This window comes from Ictidomys tridecemlineatus, chromosome 4 (genome assembly GCF_052094955.1).
Source record: "Ictidomys tridecemlineatus isolate mIctTri1 chromosome 4, mIctTri1.hap1, whole genome shotgun sequence".
NCBI classification, from domain to species: domain Eukaryota; kingdom Metazoa; phylum Chordata; class Mammalia; order Rodentia; family Sciuridae; genus Ictidomys; species Ictidomys tridecemlineatus.
Window position 1 is genome coordinate 84,994,381 of NC_135480.1, and position 12,504 is coordinate 85,006,884.

Genomic DNA, 12,504 nt, shown 5'->3' on the forward strand with positions numbered 1-12,504 from the left:
GTTCAGTGGCCCTTGGTTCAATCCCCAGGAACTAAAATAAACAAATAAAATAAAAAATAAAAATAAAAGCAGTTTATGTTCTTTGGAGTATGACAACAATTAAGATGGCAGAGTTTATTGTTTTTAATGTCAAGAAATTGAAATGTGGTAATTTAAATAGTATGCACATAATAATTATAGCTTGATTTGATCTAACTCAGTGTCTTTATTAAAAATAAAATTTAAGTAACATATAATAAGGGGGTCTGAAAATGTAATTATTTATAATTCTAGAATGAATGATTGCTTTTATTTTAAGGATATTTGTAATGTTTTAAGTATACTAAACTTAATTTTTAAAATAATAAGATATTTACTTTGATATATATAAGGTAATTAAGTACTCTGCAAATACTAAATGTAAATATGCATATTAACATATGCATACATATAATAAGGCATAGCATATATATGCATGAAAATGAGTATAATACAGACTATATGGCCATCTGAAGTACAGAGCATGCATTTTATAGATGACCACAAATAGCCTTAACATTTATATCTTGTTATATTACTATGCAATAAAAATTGACTATACTAAAAAAAATTTTTTTTTTGTTTCAAAGCATGAAACACATTCTCCTAACAACTTAACCTTTTCTATATTGAGTGTTATTAAGAAAACTGCAGATTGTCTACAAAAAAGAACAGATAGCAGAACAAACCCAGATAGAATGTATTTTGAATTACTTTCAGAATCACTTGTACCATATTTTTAGCATTCTAATTTTATAGCAGATATTCTTTGTCTTTCATAAATGTTTACTATTTGTGAAATACTAACAATATAAATTCAACTATAAATATGATGTGGGGTTTTCCATGCCATCAAAGATAATCTTTAACTTACTATCAGATTGTGCTCAAAAATCTTGTTTGAGGGGCTGGGGATGTGGCTCAAGCGGTAGCATGCTTGCCTGGCATGCGTGCGGCCCGGGTTCGATCCTCAGCACCACATACCAACAAAGATGTTGTGTCCGCCGAGAACTAAAAAATAAATATTAAAAAAAAAATTCTCTCTCTCTCTCTCTCTCTCTCTCTCTCTCTCTCTCTCTCTCTCTCTCTCTCTCTCTCCCCACACACACACTCTCTCTTAAAAAAAAAAATCTTGTTTGAAACCTAATAGAATTTCTTTAAATACAGAGATAAATTTAACCTTTCATTCACAAATTGTGTATATGTTGTCTCATCTAAAACATGCATGAATATATCTAAATGCTTTAAAAGATAGGTAAAAGCTTCTTCCATCTTTTAACTCTGATCCTTGAAAGGATTAGTTTTCAAGAAATTAAATAACTGCAAAGTAACACAGTAAATAATTATGAATGTATTGTATTAATTTTATAAGCTGAAGACAGTGCTTATAAAAAATGGATAAAGTAAATAAGAGATGTGAAAGACAAAATGTTGGTAGACAGATCTGTGGTGACGTAAAAAAGGTGTGTAATTACAAAGACATTGAAAGTTAAATGAAAATTATAGTTCATCAACATTATGGTTACTTAAAAAATTAAATAAAGGAGTCTATGGATATTTTGTCCTATCTCAGGTTTTTTTCCTTCTGCACAGTATTACTATCTGATGATTTTTTTCTATTTCTCTCTCATTTCTCAATGTCATTCTACATTTAAACTCATAAAGTATATGATGACGGGGATAGAAGTAGGGTTTTGAGATGAAATTAAAAATGCCCAGTTTTAACTTCAAAAACAGTCAATAGATTTTGTTTGTTTGGTTTTATTTCTATGTTCATGCAATATTTTGTTTCACTTTCACTACTGTCCAGTATTTCTGTTTATAAATCTGAAATGCTACATAAAGGGAAAGGTAATAATCTAAGTAACAGTCCTATTTTTTTTCTCTCTCTTTTACTGGCCCAACACTATTTTCCCAAATAAACTCCCTCCAAGAGAGGCATTATATTGCGGTTGTGGAAAGAGAAGCAGACTCAGCCTGAAGTGGGGTCTGTAATTGCCAGGTTCCCAGCTCATGTGGCTACCCAGTTGTTATTCTTCCAGGGCGTGAACAAGACTGTTAAAGATAGCAATAATTAGATTGATTTGAGGTAAGTGGTATTTCAAACATAATAAGCAAAGCAGAAAGATAAGAGGAAAACAAAGGAAATTTATAATTATTACATGGAATCTAATCTTTAGTTATCATACCTGCATTTAACATGGAGAAAATACATCAGTTATTTTTTAAACAGATTAATTTCAGCTCTTCTGTATACATCTGTGAAATTAAAGTCTATTCAATGTGAAAGAATCAGTTTTCAGGAATGAAAACTGATCTTTATTCTTTTATTTTATTATATTATTCTGGAAGTAGAGGTCCTATTCTGCTCTCATTACTTGGTCAATACTTATATTTAATATTTACTTCACTGTTTAATAATTTAATATTTTATTTTTTGATTTTTTAAATCACTGCTTTAAGTTGTGAATATCACACTGTGGGCTTATTTGGCACCCAAGTCAGTGGATGGCTATTACAGAAATGAGGGTAAGAAAACTCTATGTCATGAGCACATTTTATGTGGTTGCTGCTGTTTGAATCAGAAAATTTGATTGAAGACATATGAGAAAACTTAGAGTTTACTTATGTTTCCTTTATTTATTCAGTTTCTTATTTGCTTGCTTTTATACCCTGGATTAAACCCAGGGGCACTCAACTACTGAGCCACATTCCCATTGCCCACCTTTTTAAAATTTTATTTAAAGACAAGATCTCACTGAGTTATTTAGGGACTCACTGAGTTGCTGAGGCTGGCTTTGAACTTCGATCCCCTTGCCTCAGCATCTCAAACCACTGGGATTACAGGCATGTACCAGGGTGCATTATTTATTCAGATTTTAAATGAATGGGATTTTTTTCTTTATTTTTAAAATTTATTTCTTACATACATGACAATAGTGGAGTGCATTACATTCATAATTATCCATTCACAGCACAATTTTTTGTAACTCTGTATATAAAGTATGTTCACACCAAATTATGCCATTATAATGAGCTCTCTTATTTTTTGCATACAATTCTTAATACACCTTTATACCACTATTTATCATATCTCTGTTTGTATATAAGATATGTTGACACCAAATTCACATCTTCATAATGAATGGGTTATTTTAGGAGTGTTTAAGAAATATAAAAAAATTATTACAATCCTGTTTTTTAACTGGATGATGAGGATAATGAAGATTGGGCAACTTTCACAAAACTTACAACCTTATATTCAAAATAGATCCACAAGTAAAATAAGATACCACCACACACATCAAAATGACTACAATAACAACAAAAAATTAAGAATAGAAACAATGTCAAATGCTTATAAGGATCTGGAGCAATAGGAACCCTCATTTATTGATAGTGAGAATGTAGAATGGTGTAGTCACTTTAAAAATGGCAATTTCTTACAGAGAGAAAGCTCAAATGATGAAGCAATTGAGTTCCTAGGCATTTATCTAACTCATTTGAACTTAGTTACAATTATTATGTGTCAAACAAAAAAATTCATGTCCAAACATAAACCTCTTTATAAATATTTATGGTAGTCTTATTAATAATAATTGAAAACTAGAAACATAGGTGTCCTTTAATAAATGACTGTATAAACCAACTGTGAAATCCAAATAATGGAGTACTGCTCAGTGATTTAAACAGTGATAAAAAAAGAATGAATTATAAATCATATAAACACATGAATGATTCCTATGTGCATTGAAAGAAGTTACTCAGAATAGATTTCATACTATATGTTTCTATTTCTGTTACTTTTTGAAAAGGGAAAATCTACAGACAAGCAAGTCAGTGATTGCCAAGGGCTGGTTCAGGGGTGATGGGATGAGTAAATGGAGCAAAGGGCTTTTTTTTTTTTTAAGATGGTGAAAGTACTCTGTATAAAACAGTAATGAAAAGGCATGATGTTATGCACTTATCAAAACCATATAGAACTTTCTATCATAGAGTGAACCTTAATGTGTGCAAATTAAATAGAAATAGTTTAGTAGATAAGAAGCACCTAAAACAGAACGTATGACAAATGATCAAACTATATTACCAATGTATGAAGCAAGCTTGAATTAGGAGAATGTGGGGTAAAGGTGACCGGAGTAACTTTTGAAATGAGTTTACAGACTAAGGGCAAAAGGTACTGTACTTAAGCATGGTACTCTGTTTTATAATATTGTTTAGCATTTCTGAAGCCAACCTAAATGCATACTAGATTTGAACAATTAAGCCAAGGGCTAGCAGATGGTAGAGGCCAGATTTCTCACTGTTGGAGTGGGTAGTTACATTTCAAGCAAAGGGTAAGGCTTAGAATCTTGCACATGGTGATGAATTGGGGTTGGAGACATTAGAATAAATTCATATTTGGCTCAAGATAGATGTAGATGCTTACATATAAAAGTCCAGTTGAGAAGGCTTAGAAGCAATGCATCCCAACAGAAACCAGCACACATGGTATTAAAATCTTGCTTTCTAACACCCGTTTTTGCTAAAGGAGCCAGGGCTCTTCAATAAATGATGATTCTAGGACTGGGATAGAAAACAAATAAATAATAAAATATTATCCTGTAAGGCCAGGAAATAAGGAAGTGCTAAAACAAACTAGCAAATTTAAAGAATATAAGAAGCTTAGTGTTGCCAATATGATACAAGAAACAAAGCAAAAAGTTCCCATTAGCCAAAACTTGAACAATTTGGGCAGCAAAATAAATTTAAAAAAGAATTATGTTATAATTTAAACAATAAAAAATACCCACAAGTTCATAATTATGAAAATAAAAGATTGAATAAATAAATGAATTGGGAGAACAGACAAATCTTCATGTAGATGAATTTCAAATAATTTATGTAGACACTTCCTCATTGAAGAGGTTGTGGAATATTCTCCCCTTAAGAAGGAATTTCACAGAGTAACTTGCCAAAGTACTTTTCAAAGTGTACAGAATAGAAAAGAGGCTAAAAAGACTAATTTTCCCATGGGTGAGCCTGGTCATCAGTGCCTCAGCCAGAGACGATCAAAGTCAAGTTTAGTTGGGATATCATTTGATAAAATTTACACTTGATAAAATGAAATGAGAATAACGCCTCATTCCTGGGTTTTTCTTCCCCAAATCCATAATCCCAGACAAACCATGAGAAAAAATATGATGAGAAAAACTCCAACTAAGGGGCATTGTAAAACACCTGACTAGTATTCTTTAAAGCTTCCAATGTCATTGAAAATAAAGAAAGTTGGAGAAACCATCACAGAAAAAAAACATTAGGAAAGATGACAACTAAATATAAGATGGTATCCTGGATAGGATTCCATTACAGAAAAAAGAACACTAAATTAATACTAGGGAAATCTGAGTGAAATGAGAACATTGGTGATGGGGCTCAGGACACTCCATCCCAAAGTATGTTTGCAGGAGATCATAATATGCCACCCCCAAATATATCTTTTGGCATCTTAAAATATTTTGAGTTGGCTATTTTGAGAAATTGCAGACATAGGAGTACTTCTGCAAAGTTGCTTTATTGTAAGACAAATTTACATCTATAAAGGAAACACATCCATTTGTGAGAGGTTTGACAGGGTAAGATTGGATGGTCTTATCAGGGTTCACACTGCTGATGAGTGACTCCTTGTTAGCAAATGTGAGAAACAGAAAGTCTGGTAGCCATTTTAATTATAACCCTTCCCTTTGCCCACCTTTTTTTTTTTTTTTTTTTTTGAGATCAAGGATTGAACCCAGGGGTACTTAACCACTAAGGTTCATCCCAGTCCTTCTTACATTTTACTTAGAGACAGGGTCTTGCTAAGTTGCTTAGGAGTTTGCTAAGTTACTAAGGCTGATTTTGAACTATTGATCCTGACTCAGCCTTGTATGTTAGTTGTGTACCAGGCCCCAATTTTAAAATTATCCAATCACATAGATTCTAACTCCAAGTTCCTCTAATCAGGGCAAAGGGCAGCACTACCTTAGGGATACAAGCAGGCAAAATGCACAGGTGCGCTTTGCTAATCTTGTAGCATGCCCTTCTGTCAGAAGTAAATCTTGTCTTGCTTGCTCACTTTCGAGAAATTGTTTTATTTCTTTCCACACATGGGTATTTATAACAGGGAAGAGCCTTGGGAGTATGCTAGTCTCATCTCCAACCATCCAGCAGACTAACTTGGGGTCTTTTAGGTGATTGTGCTTGCAGGTTCCCAGGTACAGCAGAAAAAAGAGTAAACCCCAATCTGCAAGCACTTTTCAAGCCTGTTTTATGTTTGCTCCTGTATTATTGGTCAAAGCAAATCCCATGGGCCAAAGCCTGAATCAAGGAGTAGAAAAGTAAGTTCAAATTCTCGAAAAGAGTAGTTCCAAATCTCATTGCAAAGAATGTACATATAGCAATAAAAAATGGTTATTTGCAGTTTCTCACATATGTATATATTTCTGTGTTATGGCTTGGATGTGAGTTATCCCCTAAAAGCTCACATGTACAAGAAGGTTCAGAAGAGAAATGATTAGGTTGTGATTGCCTTAATCCAATCGGTGATTAATCCCCTGGTAGGGATTAACTTAGAGGTAATTGAAATCTTAGGGTATGATTGGAGGAGGTGGAACTTGGGGGCATGGCTTCAGGGTATATGTATGTATCTGGTGAGGGGAGTCTCTCTCTCTGCTTTCTGATCATCGTGTGAGCTGCTTCCCTCCATTACACTCTTCTGTCATGATGTTGTGGCCTCACCTTGAGCCCCAAGAAATGGGGCCTGCTGTCTGTGGCCTGAGACATCTGAAACCGTGAGCCCCCAAATAAACTTTTCTCCTCTAAAGTTGTTCCGGTTGGGTCCTTTAGTCACAGAAGCAAAAAGCTGACTAAAACATTCTGTGATTGTTTCATCTATAAATAGTAACAATTCTAACTATTCTTAGTAAACAGTAAAGAATGAATATTTCTCTGCATTCTTATTTCAGGTATATTAGCAAACAGAAAATTGTGACATAACCTTATTAGGTGAGCTTACAAATGCTTTTAAAATCAGTAAATTTATTTTCATCAATCAAAATTAACTTCAATAAAAGCTAAGCTTTTAGATTCATTATATGAAACCATTTGGAGGGAATCATAATTACTATTGACAATTTATGAATATGTACATGGGGGCTCAATACATTTTAATTTTTACTCTGTAAAAAGTCATATTGTTGCTATATTTCAAAATTATACTTTAAGAATACTTCTCTAAGTATGTGCAGAGGTAACAATTGGAAGGAGACAATTTAACCACACTTTATATATTTTGAATTTAAAATCAAATTTCCTGACATATAGCTCTTTACAAATTGCTTTTCACTCAGTGTCCATAGTCAAAGGAACAACATCAAAAAATAAAATGTTTAAATTGACATAGTCTTTTATGCAGAATACCCCATATAATAGGTTTTTCAATCATCATAGTCCTTTGGTCTGTGGCTATCAATTATGATTTCTTTAGAATAGTTTAACAATTGGAGGATATCTTAATAGTATTTGTTATAAGTAGGTTCTTTTCTGTGAAATGTAAATCGGTGCTTATTGGTGAAGTGTGAAAACATACACATCTGTGTAGTTATTATACACAGTAGTCGGGGTTGGTAATAATAACAGTGTTGCCTTTAACAGGAGCAGCTTTATGAGAATAAAGAACAGTCGGAGGTGTTTTTGATTTGTTAGCATGCACAAAGATTAGCAGTTCCATCTCTTTTCCTATTATTATGTTTTGTGTCTCCATAAGTTTGCTTAATGTCACATGATTTTTTTGTTACTTTTACATTTTTTTTAGCACATGCTTAATTAAACTCTGAACCATAGGTAAGAATCTAGATGGATTCACAGAGAAAAGCAGTGAATAGCCCATTAAATGGGAATCCCAGAGAAGTGTTTTGCATACATGCGATGAAGTCACTGTGTCTGACTGCTTTAATTTTTTTTTTTTTTAAGAATGGGTACCAGAGATTGAACCCAAGGCCACTTAACTACTGAGTCAGATCGCCAGCCTTCTTAATATTTTATGTTGAGACAGGGTCTTGATAAATTGCTTAGGGCCTCAATATATATCTGAGGCTTGCTTTGAACTTTCGATCCTCCTGCTTCAGCCTCCCAAGCCTGTGGGTGACAGGCATGTGCCACTGCATCTGGCTCTGACTGCTGCTGTTGCTTCTTCTTTTTTCCTTTTTTTTTATTTTACTTAGGGTTTTTTTTGTTGTTATGTATGATAGTAGAATGCATTTTGACATATTATATATACATGAAGTACAATCTCCTGTTCTTTTGGTTGTGCAGGATGTGCAATTACATTGGTCCTGTATTCATATATGATTCTAGCAAAATAATGTTTGCTTCATTCTTCTATCCTTTCTATTCCTATTCCCACTCCTTTCCCTTCATTCCCCACTATTGTCTAATCCAAAGTATTTCTATTCTTCCCTTACCCCCCTCCATACTTAAAGTGAATTAGTGTCTACATATCAGAGAGAATATTTGGTCTTTGAATTATTGTGATTGGCTAATTTCACTTAGCATGACATTCTCCAGTTCCATGCATTTACTGGCTAATACCCTAATTTAATTTATTTTTATGGCTGAGTAATAATCCATTGTCTATGCATATCACATTTTCTTTATCCATTCCTCTGTTGAAGGGCACCTAGGCTTGTTCCATAGTTTAACTATTGTGAATTCAACTACTATAAACATTGATGTGGCAGTGTCCTTTGGGTATATACTGAGGGGTGGAATAGCTGGAATAGTGGTTCCATTCCAAGTTTTCTTAGGAATATCCATATTGTTTTTTCCAGAATGGTGGTACCAATTTGCAATCCCACCAGCAATGAATGAGTATATTTTTAAAAATATATTTTTTTAGTTGTTGATAGTCCTTTATTTTTTATTTATTTATATGCCCTGCTGAGAATTGAACCCAATGCCTCACACATGCCAGGCAAGTTCACTACCACTGAGCCCCAGGCCCAAGTGTGCTTTTTGCCCCACATCCTCACCACCATGTATTGTTAGTTGTATTCTTCATGATTGCCATTTTGACGGGAGTTAATTGGAACCTCAGTGTAGTTTTGACTTGCATTTTTCTAATTGCCAGAGATTTTGAACATTTTTTCATATATGTGTTGACCAACTGTATTTCTTCTGTGAAATGCCTGTTCAGTCCCTTTGCCCATTTATTGATTGGGAGATTTGGTTTTATGGTGTTAAATTTTTGACTTCTTTATATATCCTAGAGATGAATGCTCTATCTGAGGTGCAGGTGGCAAAGATTTTCTCCCATTCTGTAGGCTTTCTGTTCAAAATCTTGATTTCCTCTGCTGTGAAGATTTTTAGTTTGATGCCATCCCATTTGTTGATTCTTGCTTTTACTTCTTGTGCTTTAGGAGTCTTGCTAAGGAATTCCATTCCTAAGCCAACATAATGTAGATTTGAGCCTAAAGTTTCTTTTTTTAGGTGCAGGGTCGCTGGTCTAATGCCTGGGTTTTTGATCCACTTTGAGTTGAATTTTGTACTGGGTGAGAGGGGTTTAATTGTATTTTGTTACATAGGTTTTCCAGTTTTTCCAGCATCATTTGTTGAAGAGGCTATCTTTTCTCCATTGTATGTTTGTGGTGCCTTTGTGTAGTATTAGGTAACTGTATTTAAGTGGGTTTGTCTCTGTGTCTTCTATTTTGTACCATTGGTCTAATGTCTGTTTTGGTGCCAACATCATGCAATTTTTGTTACTGAAGCTCTGTGATATAATTTATGGTCTGGTATTGTAATGCCCCTGCTTCACTTTTCTTAGTAATGACTGCTTTGGCTATTCTGGGTCCCTTATTTTTCCAAATGAATTTCATGACTGCTCTTTCTATTTCTATGAAGAATGTCATGGGAATTTTAATAGGAATTGCATTAAATATGGACAGCACTTTTTGGTAGTATGGACATTTTGATAATATTAATTCTGCCTATCCAAGAACATGGGGATCTTTCATATTCTAAGGTCTTCTTCAATTTCTTTCTTTAGAGCTCTGCAGTTTTTATTTTAGAGTTCTTTCACCTCTTTTGTTAGATTAATTTACAAATTTTTATTTTGTTTTATTGAAGCTATTGTGAATGAATTAGTTGTCCAAATTTCTTTTTTAGTGGATTCATCACTGATATACAGGAAAGCATTTGATGTATGGCTATTAATTTTATATCCTGCTACTTTACTGAATTCATTTATGAGTTCTAGAAATTTTCTGGTAGAGTTTTTGGATCTTCTAAATAGAATTATGCCATCAGAAAACAGGGATACTTTGAGTTCTTCTCATATTTGTATCCCTTTAATTTCTTTCTTCTGCCAATCTCCGGTTAGAGGTATAAGGATGAAATTGAATAGAAGTGGTGAAAGAGGAAATCCTTGTCTTGTTCCAATATTTAGAGGGAAATGCTTTCAGTTTTTCTACATATAAAATGTTGTTGGCCTTGGCATTAGCTGATAGAGTTTTTATAGTGTTAAGGTCTGTTCCTAATATCCCTAGTTTTTCTACTTTTTTGTACATGAATGGGTGTTGTATGATATCAAATGCTTTTTCTTCATGTTTTGAGATAGTCATATGATTCTTGTTTTTAAATCTATTAATGTGATGAATAGTGTTTATTGATTTCTCTGTGTTGAACTAAACTTGATAGTGGTACACTATCTTTTTAATATGTTTTATATGTGATTTGCCAGTCATTTTTAAATTTATTTATTCTAATTTATTATACAAGACAGCAGAATGCATTTAAATTCATAGTATACATATAGACCACAATATTTCATTTATCCGGTTGTACACAAAGTAGAGTCACATCATTTGTGTCTTCATATATGTACTTAGAATAATGATGTCCATCTCATTCCACTATCTTTTCTACCCCTACACCCACTCCTTTCCCCTCCCTTCCCTTTGCCATATCCAAAGTTTCTCCATTCCTCACATGCTTCCTCCTACTATCATTATGGATAAGAATACACATATCAGAGAAAACATTTGGCCTTTGGTTTTGGGGGTTGTCTTACTTCACATAGCATGATTCTCCAACTCCTTCCATTTATCTATTCTCTTTTATGCTGAGTAATTTTCTACTGTGTATATAGACCACAGTTTCTTTATTCATTCATCTATTGAAGGACATCCATATTGGTTCCACAATTTAGCTATTGTGAATTGGGCTGCTATAAGCATTGATTTGGGTGTGTCACTGTAGTATGCTGTTTTGAAGGCCTTTGGGTATAAATGGTGGGATAGTTGGGTCAAATAGTTCTTCCATTTCAAGTTTTCTAAGGAATCTCCATACTGCTTTTCAGATTGGTTGCATCAATTAGCAGTTCTACCAGCAATATATAAGTGTCTTTTTCCCCACATCCTTGCCAACACTTATTGTTGTCTATATTCTAAATAGCTGCCATTCTGAGTGGAGTGAGATGAAATCTTAGAGCTGTTCTGATTTGCATTTATCTAATTGCTAAAGATATTGAACTTTTTAAAATGTATTTGTTGATCAATTGTATATCATCTTCTGAGAAGTATATATTCAGTCCCTTAGCCCATTTATTGATTGGGTTATTTGATTTGTTTTTTTTTTTTTTTGTCTGTGTTAAGTTGTTTCGTGTTCTTTGTATATCCTAGAGATTAGTGCTCTATCTGATGTGTATGTGGTAAAATTTTCCCCATTCTGTAGGCTCTTTCTTCACCTCACAGATTTTTTTCTTTTGCTGAGAAGAAGCTTTTCAGTTTCAATCCATCCCATTTATTTATTCTTGATTTTATTTCTTATGCTATAGGAGTCTCATTAAGGAGGTTGGGGCCTTTCCAAAATGATGAAGATTTTGGCCTACTTTTTCTTCTATTAGGCACAGGGTCTCTGGTCTAATTCCTAGGTCCATAATCCACTTTGAGTTGAGTTTTGTGCATGGTGAGAAATAGGGGCTTAATTTCATTTTGCTGCAAATGTATTTCCAGTTTTCCCAGCACCTTTTGTTCAAGAGGCTATCTTTTCCCCAAATATATATTTTTGACATCTTTGTCTAGTATGCAATAACTGTATTTACATTAGTTTGTCTCTGTGTCCTCTATTCTATTCCATTGGTCTTCAAGTCTATTTTGCTGCCGATACAATGTCATTTTTGTTAGTATTACTCTGCAGTATATTTTAAGTTCTGGTATAGTGATGCCACCTGCTTCACTCTTCTTGCTAAAAATTGCTTTGGCTATTCTGGGTCTCTTATTTTTCCAGATGAATTTCATGATTGGTCTTTCTTTTTCTATTAGGAATGTCATTGGGATTTTGATTTGAATTTCACTGAATCTGTATAGTGCTTTTGGTAGTATGATCATTCTGACAATATTAATTCTGCCTATCCAATAACAAGGAAAATCTTTCCATCTTCTAAAATCTTCTTTAATTTCTTTGTTTAGC

General features: G+C 33.5%; 1 protein-coding gene across 3 annotated transcripts in view; it reads left to right on the plus strand.

Moving 5' to 3' along the window:
• Cntn5 (contactin 5) overlaps window positions 1–12,504 on the plus strand; it is a 1,189,809-nt gene that overhangs the window by 481,823 nt on the left and 695,482 nt on the right. The gene's annotated exons all lie outside the window — the stretch shown is intronic.